Source organism: Mirounga angustirostris, unplaced genomic scaffold, assembly GCF_029215605.1.
Source record: "Mirounga angustirostris isolate CCGP_5_RB_7025 unplaced genomic scaffold, mMirAng1.0.hap1 SCAF_4, whole genome shotgun sequence".
In the NCBI taxonomy this organism is placed as follows: domain Eukaryota; kingdom Metazoa; phylum Chordata; class Mammalia; order Carnivora; family Phocidae; genus Mirounga; species Mirounga angustirostris.
In genome coordinates this window covers 29559981-29584131 of record NW_026991712.1, presented here as the reverse complement: position 1 = coordinate 29584131, position 24151 = coordinate 29559981, and the positions used below count along the sequence as shown (strand labels likewise).

The following is a 24151-nucleotide window of genomic DNA, read 5'->3' as shown; positions in this document are numbered from 1 at the left end:
GAATTAACAATATCAACAGCCCGAAAAAGAAAACCATATGATGATCTTCTCAATAGCTATAGAAAAATAATCTGACAAAATGCAACATCCACTCATGATAAAAGCTCAAAAAACTAAGAAGAGAAGGGGACTCCTTCAATCCAGTAAAGAAAAGTTACAAAAATCTAGAGTTACCTATCATATTTAATGGTAAAGGATTGAATGCTTTCTCTCTAAGATCAGGAGGAAGGCAAGGATATTCCCTTTACTACTCTAAAATTGTCCTGGAGATTCCAGCCAGTGAAATGAAACAATAAAAAGAAATACAATTAATCCAGATCAGAAAGTAAGTAGTAAAACTTTTTTTATTCATAGATGACATTATCTCCAATATAGGAAATCCTAGTCTACAAAAAAGTCACTATTAAGTGAATGTAGTAAACTTGCAGATAAAATATCAGCAAAAATTGATGTATGAGATAATACTGTCTTAGAGAGAAAATTCAAGTGGTTTAGTATTGTTGGGATACAAAGAATTTGTGGAGATTTTAATTGGGGAAATACCAGATCTGTATTTTAAAAGGCAGTTCTAATTGCTCTGTGGAGGTGACTGGAGAGGTAAGACTAAAATTGAGAAACCAGTTAGGAGGCCCTTGTGACAGGAAATTGCTAGGGTATGAACTTGGTAGTGGTAATGGACATGGAAAAGAGAAGACATTTGACAAAAATATTTAGAGGGTAGGTTTGGTATTCTTTGAAGACTGAGTGAGTGGACATTGAGAGTAAGATTAAAGAAGGGATCCTTTCTCTCTCTTGTTAAGAACACAAGGAAGTGGGACGCCTGGGTGGCTCAGTCGGTTAAGCGTCTGCCTTCGGTGCAGGTCATCCCAGGGTCTTGGGATTGAGTCCCGCATCAGGCTCCCTGCTCCGCGGGGAGCCTGCTTCTCCCTCTGCCTCTGTCTCTCTCTCTGTCTCTCATGAATAAATAAAGAAAATCTTAAAAAAAAAAAAAAAAAAAAAGAACACAAGGAAGTGAAGTTCCAGAAAAGAATCCTCAAATTATTAGCACAAGACATAGAACAATATTTATATATATTTATTCCCTACAATTCCCTACAGTATGCAACAGGCAGGAGATTCTGAAAAACTTCCTGTTGGATGAATGACCAAATGAAAGAATTAGAATAGTAAAGAACTAAATGTTCATAATTTCAGATTCTGGGAATAGGCAGATGAATTTTTTAATAGAATTTCAAGAAACTGTAATTGTTTCCAAGGCCCAGAAAGTGCAATTCTTCCCAAAGCTGTAAGAATCAAAACATATGAAAGACTTCATAAGATTAAAGGCTCAGTATCTTTATTTTTTAATACCTAAAGTATGTTATAAATTTGAAGATAGTTAATAAAAATTTAGCATTATTAAAGTTACGTAAATGTACCATTTCTTTGAATCTTAAAAAATGTTTTTATTTGTATTTCTCTTAAAAAGAACAGCTGTATTTAATAGATTTTTCATCTGAAAAAGCATTTGCATGATTTGTATACATTTAATAAAAGTAATTCAGTAAATTTTCTACCTTACTGTTCATTGTCATCATTCTAAATCTTTTCCATTTTTTCCAAATGCTCATTCTTATATTTATCCCTCTCATTTTCAGTTGAAGACCCCACCTCCCACTTTACTAACGAAATAGGAGCCAGCCTGAATTCCCTCATTCTCCTTCTCTATACCTCTTAAATTACTGGAAGGAAATTTTCCTTCATGGAAAATGATTTCAATTGTTCTAGTGAAAGTGACTGACTTTTGGTATACTGGACAAAAATCTAAAAATGAACCGTCCTAATATTGTGATATACAAATTGAATATTGATTTGAAAGATGAGCTGGATTTGCAACTTGACTTTGACTTATTCATTTACAGATAAAGAAACTAAGGTCCAAAGAGGTTCAATAAATAGTCCATGATGGCCAAGCGATTTTTCGCATTAAAAGGTCCATTCTAGCTCTAAAAATCTATTATCCTATGATTAGGAAGAAAATCTATGAATAGGTTATGGGTAATAGAAAAATACAAAGCAAATTGGCTATGATTTATCAAAATAAAAGTAGACTTTGGTTATTTAAAATCTAGTTGTGAATAAGTTAAAAATAAAGAAGAGTGTATCAGTATATATTAATTTATTTTTAAAATGTTCATTAAAATTATATTCCAGGAACTGGTCTAGGCTGTGGAGATAGAACAGTGAACAAAACAACAATCCCTCTTTGTGGGGCTCATATCCTAGTGAAAGGTGGCAGAGAAAACAAAACTAAATAAGCAAACTGCACACCATATAAGATAGTGAGAAGTGCTACGGATTATCAGAGCAGAAAGGGGTATACTAAATGCCAAGAGTTGGGTGGAGGGAGAGTTACAGTATTCTAAATAGAGTCATCAAGGAAGCTTTCACTAAGGTGACACTGGAGCAAAGACCAGAAAGAGAAAGAACAAGTCATGCAATGACTTAGGCAGGGGAGGAGGTTCAGAGGGGTAGAGAGGGACCTGGTGAGAAGGCGGGAGGGTGCAGGGAAGGGATCTTTTAGGCAAAAAGAAAGTCAAGGGGAAAAGCTTTGAGGTGTACTATTTCTAGCATGTTTCATGAACAAGAGGCTAGAATAAGAAAGCCAATGGGGCTGGAGCAGAGGAAAGGAGGAGTTAATAGGAAAAGAAGAATAGGAAGCTACTAAAGTAGCAGGCTGCTGTAAGGCCTTATATTAAGAGTAAGATAGAAGCTGTTGGAATTTTTTAGAGTAAAGAAATGATAGGATCTACAAGAAATGACAAGTGTTGGCGAGTATATGGAGAAAAAGGAACCTTCATGTAGTGTTGGTGGGAATGCAAACTGGTGCAGCCACTCTCGAAAACAGTATGGGGGGTTCCTCAAAAAGTTAAAAATAGAACTATTGTATGCCCCAGTAATTGCACTGTTGGATATTTACCCCCAAAATACAAAAACACTAATTCAAAGAGATACATGCACCCCTATGTTTATTGCATCATTATTTACAATAGCTAAATTATGGAAGCAGGCCAAGTGTCCTTCAATAGATGAATGGATAAAGAAGATATGGTGTGTGTGTGTGTGTGTGTGTGTGTGTATTCAATGGAATATTATTCAGCCATAAAAAAGAATGAAATCTTGCCATTTGCAACAACATGGAAGAGAGTATAATGCTAAGTGAAATAAGTCAGAGAAAGAGAGAAAGACAAACACCATATCATTTCACTCACATGTGGAATTTAAGAAACAAAACAAATGAACAAAGGAAAAATCCAGAGAGAAACAGAAGAAACCAAGAAACAGAATCTTAACTATAGAGAACAAACTGATGGTTACCAGAGGGGAGGGAGGTGAGGAAATGGGTGAAGGATATTAAAGAGTACACTTCTCATGATGGCACTGAGTAATGTACAGAATTGATGAATCACTATATTGTACACCTGAAACTAATATAACACTGTATGTTAACTATGCCAGATAATTAAAAAAAAGAAATGATAGGATCTAACTTACCTTTTAAAAGGCCTACTCTGGCTTTTATACTGACTATAAGAGAACAGGGGTTATGCAGGGATATAAGAAGGCAGTTGCAATAATCCAGGTGAGAGATGGACATGGTGGGAAGAGGTTAAATTCCGAATATATTTCAAAGGAAAAACCAAAAGTATTTGCTGACAGATTAGATGTGGGGTATGAGAGAAAGACAAGAAGATTTTTTGGTCTGAACTCCAGAAAGGACAGAGTTGCCATTACTGAGGAAGGGGAAACTATTGGAGACACTGGTTTGGACAGAGATTGAAGAATGGAATACTAGGAGTTCAATTTTAACCATATTAAGTATGGAAATGCTTTTTAGATATCCAATTAAGGATGTCAAGTAGGCAGTTAGATATATGAATCTGAAGTCAGAGGAGAGATATGGGGGGAGACACAAACTTAGAAGTCACCAGCAGATAGATGACATTTAAAGCTATGTATCTGGATGAGATTACAGAAATGTTCAGAGACTTAGCTTTGGGGCATTCTAATGTTGCTAGGTCAAGAGATATGGAGGATCCAATAAAGGAATTTGAGAAGTGGCCACTAGGGTAGGAGGAAAACCAAGAGAGTGTCCTGGAAATCACTGTTTAAAATCTTGCCCTTAAGGCAAGTAAGATGAGGAAATAAAATGAACCAGTGTATTTAGAATAGTGAATGTCATTTGTGTTCCTGATAAGATATAGCTGGGGAAAGGACTGTGTAAAAGTCTGATATGAAAATCCACAACATGTTTTATTGCTTATGATCCATGAGAAAGAGAAATAATGATAAAGCAGGAAAGGGAAGAATTACTGGAATGACAGCCTGAATTGAAAAAAAGGGTATGAAATCTAGTGAGCAAGTGCAGGGGTTGGTCTTAGAAAAAAGCATAAACTCACAAAGAGGAACAAGAGAGAAAGTCAGAATATATACTGTTAACAGAAAACAGCTTATGTTCATTTATTACTATTACTTTTCTTAGATTCATATTTTATCTTTGACTTACGAGTTTATTAAAAAAATAAATTAATACCTTTTATTTCTTCTACGTATTTTACTTTTCTACATAATAATGGCTTTCTAGATTCTAGAATATCTCCTTTCAGTCCAAAGAACTTGCTTGAAGACCAAGCAATTCCAGCATCCTGCAAAACTATTCCAAATGGCAGCAATAATTCAGATTCATATGGGACATTCCAAGTCTCTTTACTATTTTTCTTAACCAAGAAAAAAGTAACCAGAAATCTAAGGACATTCCATTAACAGGGATATGCCAAGATAATATTCTTTTTATTCTATATGATTTATGTCAAATATAATCTCCTTGTATATTAAATATCCTGGGACAAATAATATACAGGAAGTTTATATTTCAATATTCAGGGAGATAATATTTGACATTTGTTATATTTAGGTTAAATAAAATACAGTTGTCCTTTTTCCTATTATTAATAAATTGGAGCAAGTAAGGTTATATCAGTAAATTATTCAGACTCTTAAAATTTTTATTGATTTATCAATAAATAATAACCCAAATATTAATAACCTAATATACCAGAGCTACAACTTTCAGAAATTCAAGTTGTCTTAAATATAAATGAGAAACTACATTATTTTTCAGATAGTGACTTCTAAGTTTGTATCTCCCACCTAGACCTTTCCAATTTACTGACTATATATGTATATGTGTATATACATAAATTTATGTACATATATACACAAGTAACTTATATACATATGTGTACATGTGTGTATATACACATTTATATGTAAATATATATAAAGTCTATACATACACATTTGCCAGGAGAATGGCTTGCACACTAGCTGTGTTTGAACTTTTAGCCCTAGTAAATTTCATTTGGTAAAACAGAAAAACAAAGCTAATCACACATGTACTCCAATGATGCTACTGAATGCATGACTGACTATACAGCAGTTTTATTCAAGAAGTATAAAACAATACCACCTTATCTGTTAGTAAAATTTAAACTAAAATAAACACCATCAGAAATAATGTGAACTACAACATTAAAATAATAAAATTACCAACATTTTTCTGTTTCTAAGAAATAATCTTTTGGATATTAGTGAAATTTCTAGGAAAGAATGCATGTTATCCTGGGACAATATGTGCCACTGACTTTTTTTTTTAACACTAAAGCAGTGGGTTTGTTTTCTAGGGCCACATAACAAAATGCCACAGACGAGGTGGCTTAAACAACAGAAATTTATTTTCTCACAATTCTAGAGGCTATAAGTCCAAGAGCAAGGTGTCTGCAGGGTTGTTTCTACTCAGCTCTCTCTCCTTGCCTTGTACGTTGTGATCTTGTTTGCACATGATCTTCTGTGTCCTAACCTCCCATTCTTGTAAGGACACCAGTCATACTGGCTTAGAGTCCACCCTGACAAACCCATTTTAATTTAATTACCTCTTTAAAGGTCCTATCTCCAAATAAAGTCACATTCTGAGGTACTGGAGGTTGAGCTTCAAAGTATAAGTTTGGGAGGGGGCACAATTCAGCCTATAATGAACACTACAGTTAGTTATAAGAAAAATGTATAACTTGGAGAAGGTCTTATGGTATTTTTTTTTTTTCTGAAATCATAGTATATTAATTAAAAGTTAGGTCCATCAAATTAATCCACTGAAATTTTTTTTATTACAAAGATTAAAATGTTCATTCCTTAAACAGAATTATCACTCAGTATTCCCTGAAAAACTGAAAATGGTAGAATGGATTATACAGATTTCTTTATAATTTATAAGGCATTTTCATATATCTGTTTTGTTTGAGTCACACAACTCTGGGAAATTCAGAAAATATGCCTGGGTCTAAAACTTCCCTTATTTTTCATTCAGTGGTTATTTAACTATATTATGTGACATCTAGAAAAGAAAATAGGAGGTGAAAATTTATGTGCATGAGGATCTGGGAGACTCAAAAAGTCACCATCAGTTGTAAGGGTTTGTCTAGGAATGACTTAGGCCTAAGCCCACAGTTGCAGAATCCTTTTTCAAGGACCACAGAATGGTTACATCTATGATATGGCAGCAGAAACAGGGTGAAATTAAGAAAGGACATGCTTATTTGGTAAACTGGACTAAGTTATTTTCCTAACTAATCTGATATTACTTAGCATATAGTTTATAACCAGACTTTCCTCAGACTCTGATAAAGTAATTTGGAAGCTTTGGCCCATGTTTAAAAGTTCAGATGACGGGCGCCTGGGTGGCTCAGTTGGTTAAGCGACTGCCTTCTGCTCAGGTCATGATCCTGGAGTCCTGGGATCGAGTCCTGCATCAGGCTCCCTGCTCAGCGAGGAGCCTGCTTCTCCCTCTGACCCTCCCCCCTCTCATGTACTCTCTCTCTCTCTCATTCTCGCTCTCTCAAAAATAAATAAATCTTTAAAAAAAAATATTAAAAAAAGTTCAGATGACTTCTGGTGGTGAAGAGTAACTATGGTGAACTAAAAATCTGTATTGTATTTTTAAAATTGCAGTTTAAAGAGCAGAGCACACTGATAGGATCAGTGGCAAACACATGGTATTCTTCCTCTGGGGATATCCCTAGAGCTCCATCACTCAGCTTGATCATATTAACTGAATCATTGTTCCACTCATTGAGCCAGTGTGTTCACTGCCTAAAAACTCACAACTCTGCCAGATTTGGCTACCACTATTATGGTGTGCTTTTTCCTGTTGGCTAATATCATGCTTTTTTGTTAAGGAAAAGTATAGAACATTATCACTGAAATTTCCCTATGTAAATTGAGGAAAATTCTTCATGCTAGGTTTTGTTGTTGTTGTTGTTGTTGTTTTTCATGTTGAAATCCTTAAAGTATTTTACCCTGGGGATAAACTCAGGATCTGGCAAGAGCAATGAGCAGAAACATCTTTTAGGAGGGAATCTAAATTTATACTACATGAAGTGAGGAGAAAACTTCTGATTAAATATGCCTCTATTTCCCCATTCTCCTGAAGTCCCAATAAAGTAAGTAAAGGAATAAAAAGAGAACAAAAAAGAATAACAAAAAATGAAGGGAGATAAAGATGATGAGCGATTTCAACGGAATTCTCTGGGAGATGGAAAGCAGCTGGAGAGTGGTGTTCAGTAAAGGAAGCTACTAACATGGGGGCCTACATGGGAAGTTATCTGTAAAAAAACATGCTTTTTGCCTTTCTTTTCTTCCTTCTTTCTTTTTAGTCTAATTCGCCCTGCAGAAACCTGGAAAGGTTTAGGACATTGAGGCACAATGAGGAAGTTGGTAATGAACTCAATGCTAAAAACAAGGAAAATGGTTGAAAGTAGCTAGATCCTCAAACTCCCCCACACTCCTAAGCTAAGTAATTCCTTCTCTATTTTCTCACTACTTCTACCTGGGAGGATACAAATGTTTTAGCTTCTTGATAAATTACTATATCCAAGAGGCTTTGGACCAGGGACACTAATCAGTGTGAGGGATGGGATGGGAAATGGGGCTGAAGTCAAAAGGATTAAGTCCAAATTTTTGTACTGATTGGTGGGACTCTGGCCCCCTTCTCTACCCTGGTCCTGGAATACAGGTGTTGAGAAATATACCCATGCAGGTGGGAGAGTAAGAGAATACTTCTCTGGAGAACCAAATGACCCCAAAGAAAAGACCTAATGAAAATGACACTGAGAGATCCTAATTAAAAAAAAAAAAAAGCACCCTATTCATCACAAACACATAGTGCTTCCATACAGCATTCTAGTGTCTTATAATTAAATGTAAAACAGCTAAGTATCACAAGACATTTGAGTAAAGTCTTTTACATGAAAGTTAGACATTAGAAAGATAAAGAGAAAATAAAATACCCAGAGAAAATAAGAGACACTAAAAGGAGAACATACTTTAAGGAATATTCTCAGAGAGATAACAGATGATTATTGCTAGCTAAAACAAGAACAACATGCTATTAAAAAAGAACAGAGAACAAGGAAGACTTGGAAATGAAAAATAAGACAGACAAAAACACCAATTTAATAGAAGATTTGGAAGATAATATTGAAGACATTTCCCAGCTAGTAGAACAGGAAGATCAAGGAGATGGGAAACAAGAGATGAAAAGCAAAGAAGTTAGAGAATCCAACAAAAGATTCAACTTTCAAACAAGAAAATGAGGAAATGAAATCATCTGAAGAACTACACAAGAAAATTCCCCAGAACTGAAATGTGTAGAGAACAGTCCAGATTGGAACAGGGCATAGAAGAGAAATAAAAGCAGAGGAAGAAGAAATTGATAATTGAGCCCTCATAAAACAGTATTGAAAAAACTACAGTAAATTTAGACAAATGAATAATAAAAACGGGCACATGAAAATTTTAAGTAGTTACTAATTCCAGGAAAAAATGAAATGTTGCAGAGAAGGAAGGAAGAATTGCTCTATCTACTTGACAGCATCTATGATGGCAAATGTATTTGGGTGTTTGATAAAGTAAACCCTATATAAAAAGGATGGGCAAAGCAGAAAAAAAGCATTGGCAGAGATAACACTGCTATACTGAGATAGCAGTAAACTATATTATTTAGAAATTTAGAAATAGCAGGGGAAATGTATATTTAGAAGAATTCAGTGTTTGGTTTGGGAGAGGAAGATTGGCATTATCATAATTCTTTTAGTGAAATTTGCCTTAATAAAAACTGTGTACATATATTTGATGAAAATAAAAATCTAATTAATATAAGAAGGAATACCTAAGATTATAACAAAGGGATTATGGAAAAATTATGTCTTGACTGGAAACAGTCAAGACATATTTTATTTATATGTAAACTTTAAATATTACAAAAGAACTTTTAAATGTAAAGCTGGACTCCATTTATAATAGTTTTTTTTAGTAGATCAAATAATATTTAGATCAAATAATATTTCTTATTTTCACATTATGTTAATGCCTTGATTTATGAAATTTATGCCTTTGTTTGGCATCTTTACACTTACATATGTACTAACTCTTTAAAAACAAAAGTTCCAAACTGTCATACACATTCTACTGAGTTAATAGTAACTCTTTAAGAATATATCTCTGCAAAACTTTGTTTTCAAGTAAGACTAGGCTTACTTCCTACCTTAGTCATTGGTTGTAAGGAATAGAGACTCACTCAAACTAGCTAATGATGGGAAATTCATTTAAAGGATAAAGCACTATTTAAAAAACTCAGGGACAGGGGCGCCTGGGTGGCTCAGTTGGTTAAGCGACTGCCTTCGGCTCAGGTCATGATCCTGGAGTCCTGGGATGGAGTCCCGCATCGGACCCCCTGCTCGGCAGGGAGTCTGCTTCTCCCTTTGATCCTCCCCCCTCTCATGCTCTCTCTCTCTGTCTCATTCTCTCTCTCAAATAAATAAATAAAATCTTTAAAAAAAAAAAAAACTTGGTTAAAAAACTCAGGGACAGGTTTTTTGAGAGACTGGAACAAGGAAACAAAATGCCATCAAGATCCAAGGCAGTTAATTTCATTCTCTCTATTCTCTCCCTCCAGGGCCAAAGGGACTCTCATTTCTTCATCTTTTTATGTGCCTGAATCAATATTTTCTTTCTCTATGGAGATTTCTGGGTTTCATTTATGCAAGCCCAAACATGGTCACTCCAGGGTCAGCTTTATGTCCTCTCCCTAATGGTCCAAAGTTGTCAAGTAGAATTTCTAAATTCCAATTCCAAATGCTTGGAAGATGAATCTGATTAGCTCAGCTTGAGTCAAGTACCCACAATTGATCCAATCAGCTGGGGGCTATGTTTGGTGGAGCTGTCATGTGACCTGATACGGGCAGGGATTGTGGGAGGAGAGAGGAGACTGACAAACAAGCAAATTGACTAACAGACTTGCTTTACCTTTTCAGCTAATGTGATAAGGACTCACAAGGTCTCTTTCCATTCCCAGCCCAGTTCCTCCAAACAAAATAGAAACTTCAAACATACTGGAGTGACTGACAGGTATCCCATATGAAGTGGCGAAATGTGGAAAGTATAAAGAAGAATGTATGTCTTTCCTCCTGTTCTTGAACTTTTTTTCACATGCATGCATTAAAATTCTAAATCAGGGGAGTTATAGGAAATTTCTTAGTTTTATTTTTCATCCCAGAGCCATTCCCACAATTGACCAATATTTTAAGGCCAATATGATTCCCTGGTGATGTGAGTTGTTAATTGAAGATTTTCATTATGGCTGTTAATGGTATGAGAGTAGACCCTATGTCACAGGAAAAGTTTTCCAGAAGTTATTGTTTATGCTACTGTTGCTTTCCTTTTTATTAAAGGATTAAAAATTACATTTATATTTTCAACCATATGAAGCCAATTCTTGCATCCCCATCTATTTTATATCTATGTAGAGAAGTATTAAGGAATGGGGTTGGGATGAGTGATGGGCTGGAAGAAATACATTAGATTCTAACACACAAGGTATCTGAACTAGCATTATGTTAGCCCCCATTAAAATATCACATATGTTCCTTTCTTGATAACTTTCATTTCCTCTTAAAGCTGAAAAAAATAAAATTATGTTAAATGACACTTATATCTTAGATTTTTTCCTAAGGACATTAAGGAGAAATTTCAGAGAAGAAACAGAAGAAAAAAACTTTGTTAGCAGGGTTTATCAGTAGTGTTTTTTATGGGTTAAAGAGGTTTAGTTTTAGGTTAGTATGGGAAGAGATGTGAGAACAGGTGTGATTATAATCTCATCGCATTCCACATCTTCATAGACAGGTTAGTTTAGAGTAGGCAGTTGCTTATTTTATAAACTTAAGAAACCATTTGGGCTTCCTGGATATCTGGCTGAAAATTCAAGACAACTGCCTGCCAATTTTACAATTTTAAAGTAGATGGATTCGTAAATGTGGATAAAAATGCAACAAATAGAAATTATCTTTGCTTCTTCCAAGATATTATTTTCAAATCTACATCAGGCTTCTATTTAACTATCACCAAGGAAATATTACACAGTTTGCTAGATCATCCTGTACTAAAGCTGAATGATGAATGGAAAAGAAAACAGAACTAGTCCATGAAATGATGACTTCATTACAGTGATTACTTTTAACCATTTAAAGTTTATTTTTATTCATGTGTCAGGTATTGTGCTATGCTTTCACAGCCATTTTCACATTTCATCTTCTTAATAACCCTCTGAGGTAGGTATTATTATCTTCTGCCAAATGAGATTGTCAAGGATGTATGCCAGGTCATGTTATAAACAATTGGTAAAGTCAAAAATCAAGTCAAAATTTTAGGATTCCAAGGAATATTAACTGCAATTGAAAAAGAACAATTTCTTTTTTAGCAGTAACTGTGAGAATGGCATGTCTGTATATCTGTGTCATGTATTTTATTTATTTACACTATTTGTGTGCCTACAATTTCATTTGAGTGTCTATCCCTTAGTGACAATTTCTTCAGAAACAACAGTCTCCTCATAGGTTTGTCCACTGGTAATTCAAAGACGTATTTCAGAAGCTCAGCTATGTGAGTTTTTCAATAGAAAGAGTTTTTATACTTTGTGTAATATGTACCTTTCATCCCCTCAAATTAAAAAAAAATATTTATCTTTTCTAACTAAAAAAAATTGTCTAAGTTAACTCATGTAATTGCTCTAAAGTGATTGTAATCTGAAACTGTAGAGAAGAACTCTCAGAATCAGACGAGTGTACTCTGGTTGAACTTTGGTTTCTCACTTAATTGTGCTTAGCATGCAGCTCAGGTTGATAATCTTGTTTGTGTTGACACTAAAGTATCTACTTAGTGATATTATGCTGCCAATTATAACTGTTTTTTAAGTAATAAACCAAATTTAGCTCCTGGTAGTTTAAAAATACTTAACTTTTATCATTAACACGTCTTAAAAAATGGTATCATCAACATCATTTTGGTTTTCATTTCCTAGCATTTTTAGAATGGGAAAACTTTTGTTCAAGATTAATGGTTAAAGGTGTTGTTAGCTATTCACGAATTAAATGAAAACCTGCAAGACCAACTTACATTTAAAAAAATATATAGTGTAAGTGTGACCTCTTACGCCCTAAACTCATACTGAATTGGGCTAGATTAATAATAATCATAAATACCATTTCTGCCTACTCAGTTGTTCCTTAAATTAATATATTAGGTGGTATCATAATTGGGACAACCATATATTAAAATAGATTACTTTTCACAAGTCAGATTATACATGTTGTGTATTTCAAACCAGAGTTAAATGTATTACTCTTTTATTTTCAAAGAATTCTGATGAAGCAAAAAAGACAATGTAAAAAAAGCATAATTCATCTTGAGAGTTTACAATGTATAGAGATCCATAATTCATGAGATTTCTAATTTTTATTCCTGCATATGGAAATTGTTTGATCTATTTTATTGAGAGGCCAGAGTTTAGCTGTGAAATTTACTTGTGAAATTGTTTTATAATAAAAAATAACATGCTTTTACTTTCAGTATTCTATTTGGTGTCCTACTGTAAGAAAAAATGTACTAAAATCAGAATATTAAGGTCTCTTTTTTTTCCTCAGGTCAGCAAGGAAGTTACAATACAAAGCAAAATAAAAATAAGAAGAAAGCAGATTTGTGAAAGCACAAGTCAGATTCAGAAATCTCTCCTTGCCTGAAGCATTACAACAGACACAGCATGAAGGCGGAATCTTTAAGGGAGTCTCCTGTGTCATCACGGGTCTAGATTACATCATCACTGATTTCATCTTTTCCATCTCCTAATTTTAATGTCTCTGCTTTCCCAAAGGCTGCTGTAATTTATCCCATGGGTTCTCAAAATAAGTGACATTTAAAATAGAAACATGACTTCTGTGTTTTCGTTATTGTTTTTGCCATTTGTCGATACCACACCTATTTGCAGAGATAAGTACCTTCTGTTCCAATCCTAATGAAAATGTTCTTTACATATCCACTGTTTTGTCAAGAATTTTTGTGATTTGTAAAATGAAACACTAATAATACATGTGTGGTGCTTTAGTGTAAAACTTAATCAAAATGAATTTTGTTGAATTTATGAGACAAGAGCTATATTCAACATAAATTTGCCAGAAATGTTTTGCGTCATGCGATACTTCAACTATAATTTTATTTTTCTTCTTAGATCAGACTGGAGCAACCCTTCCCCATACATGTTTTAAAGACAAACAAAATTACAGTAGTTCTTACTTCCTAATATGTTTACTCCTTCAGGGATTTACTGGGGAAGAGTAAAAAATTTTGAAGATGATAGTAAGTCCCAGCTGTGAATCATGTGCCAAGATGTTTGGTGACTTTTTTTTTCCTTTAAGGACACAGATAATAAGAATAAGAAATCAGGAGTTAGCTATTTGGGAATGTTTCTTTAAAAAAAAATCTAGAATTTCCCACTTTGGAAATAGGTATAGAGTTACCATTTCAAATTATCTATCTGAGAGTAGGAAGGGATTTAAGAAGTTTTCAGCAGTTCTCAAATGTGTCTGCCATGTGGTGCCAATTCAGGTAGAAGCTGTCACTGGTCTCTGGTAAAGAAGTTAAATTTGCTCCTTTTCAGGGACTGTTCTTATTGAATCCTATAACTCCTTTGGTGTTAAAATAGCAATTTTAAGATGAAACTATGTAAAGCTAAGTTGTAGTGATTGCTTTTAATGTCCTCACTTAGCAAAATAAAAAGTTGGCAACTTAAATTGACTCCTTTACCTTTTTCCTAGAAATTTTACTGGTTTATAAAACCCCAAATCAGTGAGCATTGATGTAATGGAGCTTCTGCCTTTCCACAAATAATTATTGAGTCTCTGGGGACAAATCAACATCAACACAGATGTTGAATGGAGCTTAGAGTCTAGTGATAGACACAAATGATGATACATAATGATTATAACAGTGGGATAAGTGCTTTTAGGCAGAGGGAATACTGGAGCATATGAGCAGGGTACCTAACCCTGATTGGGGGAAGTCAGGCAAAGATCTTTCTAGAAAAGAGATACAACTATATTGGCTTTGTGAGGAAAGTACCTTTTCAAGGTATCTAGGTACTTGGAAAATCAAACCAAAGTGTTACTTTATCATCATGGAATCAGAGCAAAGAGCTATTAATTAGAACCTGTTGAGCTTTGATGAAATAATCACGTCCCAGCCAATATAATAGTTCTTTAGCGGGCAGACATTAAATTTCTCTAGAGACGGGGCAGTGGGATAACATTTTTAGGTTAAGAAGTGATATTCTCTTTCTCTGCCCATCTCTCTGAGAATGAAACTTGCCTCACCCTCCTCCAGATCCTGAATTACTGTCTCAGGGAGAGAGTGTGAGGGGAGAAAACTAGGAAGTCAGGAACCTCATCCCTCTGGCTTTGGTTTTCAAAACTCATCAGAGAGGATATACATAGCTGCCTTTGGAAAAATCACAAGACAATGCTTGGGGAATAAAGCACTGAGGCTGCAGGGGTACTTCCCTTGAGACTGAAATATTGCTCTCATAGGGTTGGGGAATGGAGGCAGGAGTGGTAAGGAAGATGAGCCTCAAGAGGAGCCGACAAAATTCAAGTTTAGAGGCTCCCAGAGAGAGAAGCCTTATTTTCTAGTCAGGGTGTCAAGGAGGTGAGAGCACTAAGAACAAATAAAAGATTGGAAGGTATGCAGAGGGAGGGAACCTCAAATTCCCATGTGATCCAAAAGTAGTTAGGAGAGCCACAGGACCTGGACGCATTTGTGGAGAGAAAGAAGGGCTGTAGTGCTAACTGGAAGACTAGGTGGGCTTCTCAATGTCTTGAGACTACATAAGCATGACTGATATATAACTGGTATGGTTGTACTAGTTGATAAGTTATCAAAGTACTTCACATTCGCTGATAAATAGGCATTTACCCAGAATCACCTACCCTCCCCAAACTAATGAATAATGCCTGGGACAGCAGAGAAGGCTCCAGGATGCTATGTAAGCAATAAGCCAGTGTCTGCCTCCTTTCTGATTTTTTTGGTATATTACTTATCTATTGTTGTATAAAACTGGCAGCTTAAAGCAATATTAAACATTTGTTATCTCACACAGTTTCTGAGAGTCAGGAATTTGGGAACAGCTTAGCTGTGCTGTTCTGGCTAAACGTATCTCATGAGTTTGCAGTCAAAATGTCAGCTGGGTCTGAAGTCTTGTCTGGGGATGGAGGAACAATCTAAGCTGTATCACTCACATGGCTTGCAAGTTGCAGGACACCTCAGTTCCTCACTACCTGGATCTCTGTAAAGCTGCATGATTGTCTTCATGACATGGGAGCTTTCTTCCCCAGAATGAGTGATCTAAGAGAGCAAGGCAGAAGACACAATATCTTTTATGACAGCCTCAAAAGTTGCACTTCATCATTTCTAAAATATCTTATTGATAACACAGGTCACCCATATTCAATGTGGGAGAGACCATACAGGGTGTGTTAACTAGAAGGTGAGAATCGTAAAGGCTACTAACAGTCAGGGACCTTGCCCTATGGTTTGTTCAATATTCTAAACATCACTTTCACGTAAGTCAGGGTAGCCTTGAAAAAGGAGAAGGCAGCAAGGTGGGGACAAATTCCAACCTGAGATTAAATTTTTGTCTTCCTCCAAGAAGGTACCTCAAATAGAAATTGAGTTTTATAAAAATGCAAACTTTGTTCTTGCGCACCTGAATTTGTGCATTGAGATTCATAGCTTCTGTGTCCCGTATAACTGTTCCCTGAAAATAACTGCCAAAGTTTTGTTCACCAATACTCTTTTGTTGCAAGTTTCTTTCTTTAAAAGGTACAATCCTTCAATAACTTTGCTATTCATTTGAGTCTGGGGAGCACTCTGCCTTCTCCCATTAGGTACTGCTTTCATTATTTCATTCTGGCAGACCAGCATCTGGAGCACCTGTAATATCTTTCCAGAAGGGCATCTGTGCAGTACAGCAAATGCTAACTAGGACTGCCTGGCATTCAGTAGGGAGAAGTACAGTTTGACAGCGAGGGTCTTTGGATTTATGCACCATTCATATTTCAGACCTGTAATCAATTTTCTGTTTTGGGGGGAAAGTATTAACGAAATTTGGCCTTGCTTAAGTTTATTAAGAAGCAGTCATCAATGATAGTATGGTAGCTGTCCAGTGAATTATCAAGGGTCATTGTGGGTGCAGTATCTTTGGAATTTTCTAGTACTTCATGGAGATCTTGAGTTATAGAATTTTAGAAATGCTGCTGTTTTTCAGAGTTACACTGTTATTCTTGGAAAGATGTTTAAAAATTCTAAATTACTTGTATGTATTTGGAATCTGACTGAAAAAAGAAAGAAATATGAAATCCTAGGTAATTTATCAATGGTAGTAGCATTAATTCCCTTCACAAGAAAAGAATGAATAATTCCTGATTAGTATCTCATAAAAAAATAAGCAAATTTTCAAGTCTCTGTGGGCTATCTATAATCTACCATGTCTTTTCTTCAATGCAAAGTAAGCACTATTGAACTATTAATCATATACTAGAAGACATTTTGTGAAGTTGAAGTAAAATTTCCATATGTCTAATAGCTATGTTAAATAGCTTTGCAGTCTAGCTAGTATTTCAGGAGACCTACTTCTCAACAAAAATGGAAGATTACACCCAGAATGGAATAATAAAAACAATGCTACTGTGGCAGCTAGCGAGGTGCTCTGTTAGAATTTCCCTTCAAGAAAGAACTTGCGGGGCACCTGGGTGGCTCAGGTGTTAAGCGTCTGCCTTCGGCTCAGGTCATGATCCCAGGGTCCTGGAATCAAGCCCCGCATGGGGCTCCCTGCTCAGCGGGAAGCCTGCTTCTCCCTCTCCCACTCCCCCTGCTTGTGTTCCCTTTCTCGCTGTGTGTTTCCGTCAAATAAATAAATAAAATCTTAAAAAAAAACCCAACAACTTGCTATTCAACTGCAAGGAGTGCAAGTCAGCTGACAGCTTCCAGCTCTTAAAGGCTTCAAAACTCATCTCACCGTCTGAACTGGGGCCATGCTCTTCCAGGCAGCCCCCACACAATGATTGAACATGTGGGGGTTCTAGGGCCTGGCCATTTCTACCCAGTGTAGGACTCCTCTAATGGGTAATCTTTGCTCAGGAGCTTTTCTCATTGAACTGGCTAATACTTTGTCCAATCTAAATCACGGCATGAAGCTCTTTCTGTCCAATCCTGCTTCGGAGGCTCTTTTCTTTCACAGGCATAAAATACGCATCATGGTCTGAAAGCTTTCCCTTCCCAGAGTACCAACATGGCAAAGCTATTTTTTACTAAGATCCTGCTCTGTGAAGGAATATATCATTGTGTGTTTGGGAAAGTTATTCAACCCCTCTGAACTGTTCCTTCATCTGTAAAGTGGGGTTGTTGTTTGAAATAATCTACAAAGAGCAATTTGTGAAGTGCGAGGTATACAGTAAATACTCAATAATTGGTATATAATATTGGGTATTATTATACCACATGCCAGACTCTGTGTGAGAACTTCTGTGTTTATTACTTGTAATCCTTGTTATAATCAGCAAGTATTAATATGCTTATTTGACATAGAAGGAAACTATGATTCAGTGAAGTTAAAATAACTTGCTCAGATTCCTTAATTACATAGCTAGAATGAGCAACTTCGGGTTAAAACCCAGCAAGTTCCGCAGAAGGGAGCAACGTACATGTATGTTGGCAAATAATCCATTGCTGTTACCTCGGAATGTAATGAAACTCTATGCCTTCTATGACATGGTATGTACAGTTTGTAATTAATACAAACTACTTTGGGGACTCGTTTATAACTGTTAAATCTGTACACTTAATCCCACTACATATACGACACCAGAATCTGTCAATGGGCATCTAAGACTAAGCATTTGTCTAAAGGCTTAGAAGAGCAATATATCATGTCACTGCCACTCTCTGATGAGTACTGGTCAGTTATTCTCATTGAATGGCCCTCAATCTGGGTTTGTCTGTGATGTTTTCTCAAGATTAGATTGAGGTTATTTTTAATATTCCATAATCTTGCCATTGCTAGAAAAACTGCATCAACTGAAATCATTCCCCTCTGACTACTGTGGTTCCCACCCCACCCACAGAAATGCTCAAGCCCATTATTAAAAGATGTAAAAGAATCTATAATGGAAACATAATGGCAGAAGGAAGTTAAAATATTTTATTGCTCAGTTTTAAGATAAAGAACCACGATGAGACCTTACACCTGTCAGAATGGTTAAACTCAAAAGACAAGAAATAACAAGTGTTGGAGAGAATGTGAAGAAAAAGGAACCCTTGTACACTGTTGGTGGAAATGTGAATTGGTGCAGCCCCTGTAGGAAACAGTATAGAGGTTCCTCAAAAATATTATATAATTAACCATATGATCCAGTAATTCCACTACTGGGTTTTAACCCAAAGACAGCAAAAACACTGATTCAAAAAGATATATGCACCGCTATGTTTACTGCAGCATTATTTACAATACCCAAAGTATGGAAGCAACCCAAGTGTCCATCCATAGCCAAATGGATAAAGATGATGTGGTATATATGCACAATGAATATTACTAAGCCATAAAAAAGAATGAGATCTTGCCATTCACAACAACATAGATGGACCTAGAGGATATAATGCTAAGTGAAATAAGACAGAGAAAAACAAATGCCGTATGATTTCACTCATATGTGGAATCCAAGAAACAAAGAAAAAAGGAAACAAACAAAAAGACAGACTCTTAAATACAGAGAATAAACAAAGGCATAACTACCAGAGAGGAGGTGGGTAGGGGAAAGGGTGAAATAGATAAAGGGGATTAAGAATATCCTGCTTATGATGAGCACTGAGTAATGTATAGCATTGTTGAATCATTGTATTTGTACATCTGAAACTAATATAACAATATGCTAATTATACTTCAATTAAAAAAATAATTTTAGAGGTGCCTGGGTGGTTCAGTTGGTTAAGTACCTGCCTTCGGCTCAGGTCATGATCTCAGGGTCCTGGGATTGAGCCCCGGCTTGGGCTCCCTGCTCAGTGGGGAGTCTGCTTCTCCCTCTGCCCCTTATCCCGCTCATGCCCTCTTTCAAATAAATAACATCTTAAAAAAAAGAATTTTAACTAAAATTTAAAAAATTATGTTAGATACCTTTAAAAAAAATTTGAGATTGTGGTGTTTCCGCAGGTATGAGATAGAGATGGATGAGGTTGGTAGAATGGATTTAGGGGGTAGGCAGTTTTCTTAGTGGAATTCTGCTGGGAAACCAGTCTTTTTTCCCAAACAAATCCATGGGGTTGACTAAGTACGCCTTCCTATGTGCAAAAAATGATATGATTTATGACCTGAAAGGTAAGATGGACACTTTGTGTCCAGTGTTGCTATTGGCATTTAAATGAATTCTAGCAAAGAGTGGTCAGCATGACCATAGAAAGAAAAAGATGACCAGTAAAGGAAATGAACTTGTAGCCTGATGGCAAGGGAAACAAACAAACAAACAAAGATACATCAGAACTACAGGTCTGAATGAACAACTTAAGCCACTTGTGGCTAGAGTGATGCTAACAGATCACAGAAGAGAGACTGGAGAAAAATGAAAATTATATTTGTAACAGAATAACATGTACTTAGAAAAAGTGTCTAAGTTAATATTCAGTATATGTTTTTTTAAAGATTTTATTTATTTGCGAGAGAGAGAGAGTGCATGAGCGGGGTAGAGGGGAGGGCAGAGGGCCAAGGAGAAACAGACTTCCTGCCATGAAATTTTATGGAGCAGGGAGCCCTACACAGGGCTGGATGTGGGGCTCCAACCCAGGACCCTGAGATCACAGCCTGAGCAAAAGGTAAATGCTAACTGACTGAACCACCCAGGTGCCCCAATATTCAGTATATTTGTGTGTGAGCTTACCCATAATGCAATTTATTTATTGTGAATAAATACCTTTTTGAACATTTTTCAAATAAAGAATTCAGTTATAGTTCTACTGTAGAACATGCAGTCTAGATGGGCTCCAGAAACCATTAGGTCACTATAATAGTTCATAGAGACTCCTGGATTTTTAGTACACAAAAAAGGTATTTACAAAACCACATTTTTGCACAAAGACTGCTACATATACACAGATGTATTTGTGTATGAGAACAGAATATGCACTTGGGGGAAATTAAATAAATATCATTTGAAAAAGTGGACTTTTAAGTATGGTTATAAATCTTAAAAAGAAACAGCTATAATTTATTGCTCATGTGGGAGAAATTTTGGGTGTACTCTTTCTGGATGTACTTTCCTTTTCACTGTTACAACTATGGCACAGAGGGGTAATTATCAGTTTGTGAATTCTACTGTGAAAGGACCAAAGTGATCTCACTGGAAATGTTTCCCAGGGACTCTCTCTTGCTTTCTAAAATAATATAATTGGATGTGAAATGAACTGCTGGCACATTTTAAAACATATACTGCAAATGATGGTAAAGTTGGGAAAACTAGAAGTGCCTAACACTACAGTTGTGCCAGCAAAGGGGGTATAGGCTTTTGTGTTTGGAGGGTGGGACATACTAAATTACATGATCTTTTAAAAATGTAATAAAAAATGTTCAGGAAGGTTCTTAAAACAGCTCCATGTTAATCTGGCTTTTAGTAAATAAAACTCTAAGGAAAACTTCCTTCCAAATGTGAATGTGTCACAGTGAAAATCTATTGACATGGAATGAAGATGAAATAAGTAATATTTTCCCTTAAATGCAAAGGGATTTATGGCTATGATTCACTAATTAGAAACAATAACATGATTTAAAAGCTATAGTAAATTTTATATGAGACTTGTAGTGAGACCAATTTACTTTCATGGATAATTGTCACAGTAAATACAGGTTATAAACTGTTACATAATGTGGAATATTTTAATTCAGTATGATTAAGACAGAACAAAGCAAACAGATTCTAAATAATGATGATGATGTTGGATATTGCAAAATCAATTCAAATGGTATTATGTTGTCTTGTTAAATGATGTCCATTTTATAAATGCCACAAGGTTTATTACATCTAAAAAGTTGCTTTAGTCTTTCATAATGTCTGAAGATATTAATTTAAGTAAACTCTGACCATAAAAAAGAAGCACTCCAAAGGGCTTTGTAGGCCAATATGGCTTGATAAATAAAGCTTATCCCACCTCAAAGATAATGTAGGCTTATTCAAAGTTATTCCTTTCTGACTCTAGTTCATTCTGATGTATTATCATTCTAACTACTCAAACATAAGCTTGTAAAAAAAATGAAAATCATAAGACAGCATCACATTAAAAAAAGCATGTTATAGACCACATTCATATCCAACAAAATGTTAGGCATAAACAATTTAGTACAAATATTAATTTGTAGATGTATGTCACAAATACATATGCCACATACTGTGGTAAGAGGCTGGGAGATGTAAAATGAATTGGTATGGTCCCAAACTCACTATGTTTATAATTTTTAGGAAAATATTAGATATAAAAAGAGAACATCCTACCCATAACCAAGGAGTAGAGTTCAAATGTGCACTACTATGAAATATTATCCTAATAATCACTAATACAAGGTGTTATTTTTTGAGTATCTAATTCACTCATTCAATAAATATTTACCGTATGCCAGGTTTTTCTAGGTTGGATGTTCCAAGGTTAAAATGACAAAGTCCATACTCTCAAGGAATGTATATAACAATGAAAAAATACAGAAAATAAGTAAACAAAAAAAATTAAACTGGTAAGTGTCATAATGATGTAATAGGCATTAACTAGGAGCCACTTGTTATTGGATAGTCAAGAAAGGCCTCCCTATAAGTAGATAGTAGTTTTAGGGGCTCCTGGGTGGCTCAGTCGTTAAGCGTCTGCCTTCAGCTCAGGTCATGATCCCAGGGTCCTGGGATCGAGCCCCACATCGAGCCCCACATCGGGCTCCCTGCTCCGCGGGAAGCCTGCTTCTCCCTCTCCCACTCCCCCTGCTTGTGTTCCCTCTCTCGCTGTATCTCTCTCTGTCAAATAAATAAATAAAATCTTTAAAAAAAATAAGTAGATAATAGTTTTAAATAAAACAGATATAAAAGACAAAAAGAAGACAGCCACTTAAAGATATGGAAAGGAACATTCCAGGAAAAGGGATAAGGGGCAAATGCCACCCAAGGCAGATAGGAGTTTGGAATGTTTGAGGAATACAAAGTAGGCCAGAACGGCTGGGGTCTAGTGAAGAAAGAATGGTAGATGAGGTAAGGGATGTACGAGAGAGCCACACTGAGTGGAGCCCTGTAAACTGTGGTAAAGGGTTTAGAGTATATTTTTATTGCCTGGGGGAGTCATTTGAGAGCCACGAGCAAAGGACTTCTGTAGTCTGATTTTTATTTTATTTTTTTTTAAGACAGTAGGGCTGCTGTATAGAAAATAGATTTTACATAGCAAGAATGAAACTAACACGGTTAAGAGGCTATTACAGTCAGATGAGAGATGGTTGTGGCTTAGACTGAAGTAGTAGCAGTGGAGATGCAAATAGATTTGGGGAAAGTTTTGGAAGTACAATACAGAATTTGCTGACAGACTGCACATAGCAGGTGGGGAATCAACAATACTGCCTAGGATTTTAGTTTGTGCAACTAGGTAGACAGTTTAATCAACTGCAATGGGGAAGGCCAAGTTGGGGGGGTGTGGTGGCAGGAATCCAGAGTTCTGTTTGGGATATGTTAACTTAGAGATGCATATTAGCTATCTAAATGAATATGTCAAGAAAGCAGAATCGGGTCTCAGGGGAGAATTTGGGAGTTATCAGCATATAAGTAGTATTTATAGCCAAAGGACTGGTACCTCCATGGGAGCGCCATGCAGTATCTCTTTTAATATTGATAACAACTCAAAGTAGATATTTTTCTTTTTATATAGATATAACTAGCTTCTTTTTTATAAAAGAGCAACTCTGATGCTCAGAGATACACATTCTGAAAGTCAGCCACTTACTAAACAGTGGAGCCTAGATTCAAATCTGTCTGATAGAGTTCTTGTTCATTCCATTGTTCTACTGAAGCATTAGGATATGTGAATTTCTGAGTGGAAGGTTTTTAATTTTTTTGAATGAAGAGTCTCTACAAGGTGTGTTAAGTTTGGAGAGAATGAACCTTATATAGAACCTACACCAAGTTTATAAGTTCAGTAGTCTTTTCTGTCCTTACGGAACTTCTCTGTGGCAGATGCTATTGATAATTCCTTTTTTTTTTAGTTCTACTCCCTTGCTTTGTGGGATGTGACTCTCTTTTCTCCCTTCTTCTACCTTGATTGCCTCTTCTTCACTGTCCTTTAGCTACGGCTGTAATGTAGGGATTTTTAGCTTTCTTTCCTCACTTTACATATTCTTCCTTTACAATTTTACGTTTCCATTGTTTTAAATACTAAATATATGCATGTGAACCTAAATTTCTTCTACTCCAGACATTTCTCCCTAGGTCTAGTAGATGGGGTCTAATGTTCCTGAAAGCAATTAGCTTGGTGGGAAAGGGCGAGGAAGGAGGCTCCCCCGTGAGGTTACAGAGGAGCGAAGTGCAGGGGCTGGGATGGTCTCATTTGTACATTTATTCAGTATTTCATTTATTTATAAGGACTTACATATTGGCTGGTCTTACGAGTTTTCAAATCT

The 24151-nt window shown here is 35.8% G+C and overlaps 1 long non-coding RNA gene across 1 annotated transcript in view; it reads right to left on the bottom strand.

The window, feature by feature from the left end:
- Window positions 1-24151, bottom strand: part of LOC123858799 (uncharacterized) — a 157391-nt gene that overhangs the window by 132761 nt on the left and 479 nt on the right. The window lies entirely within an intron of this gene.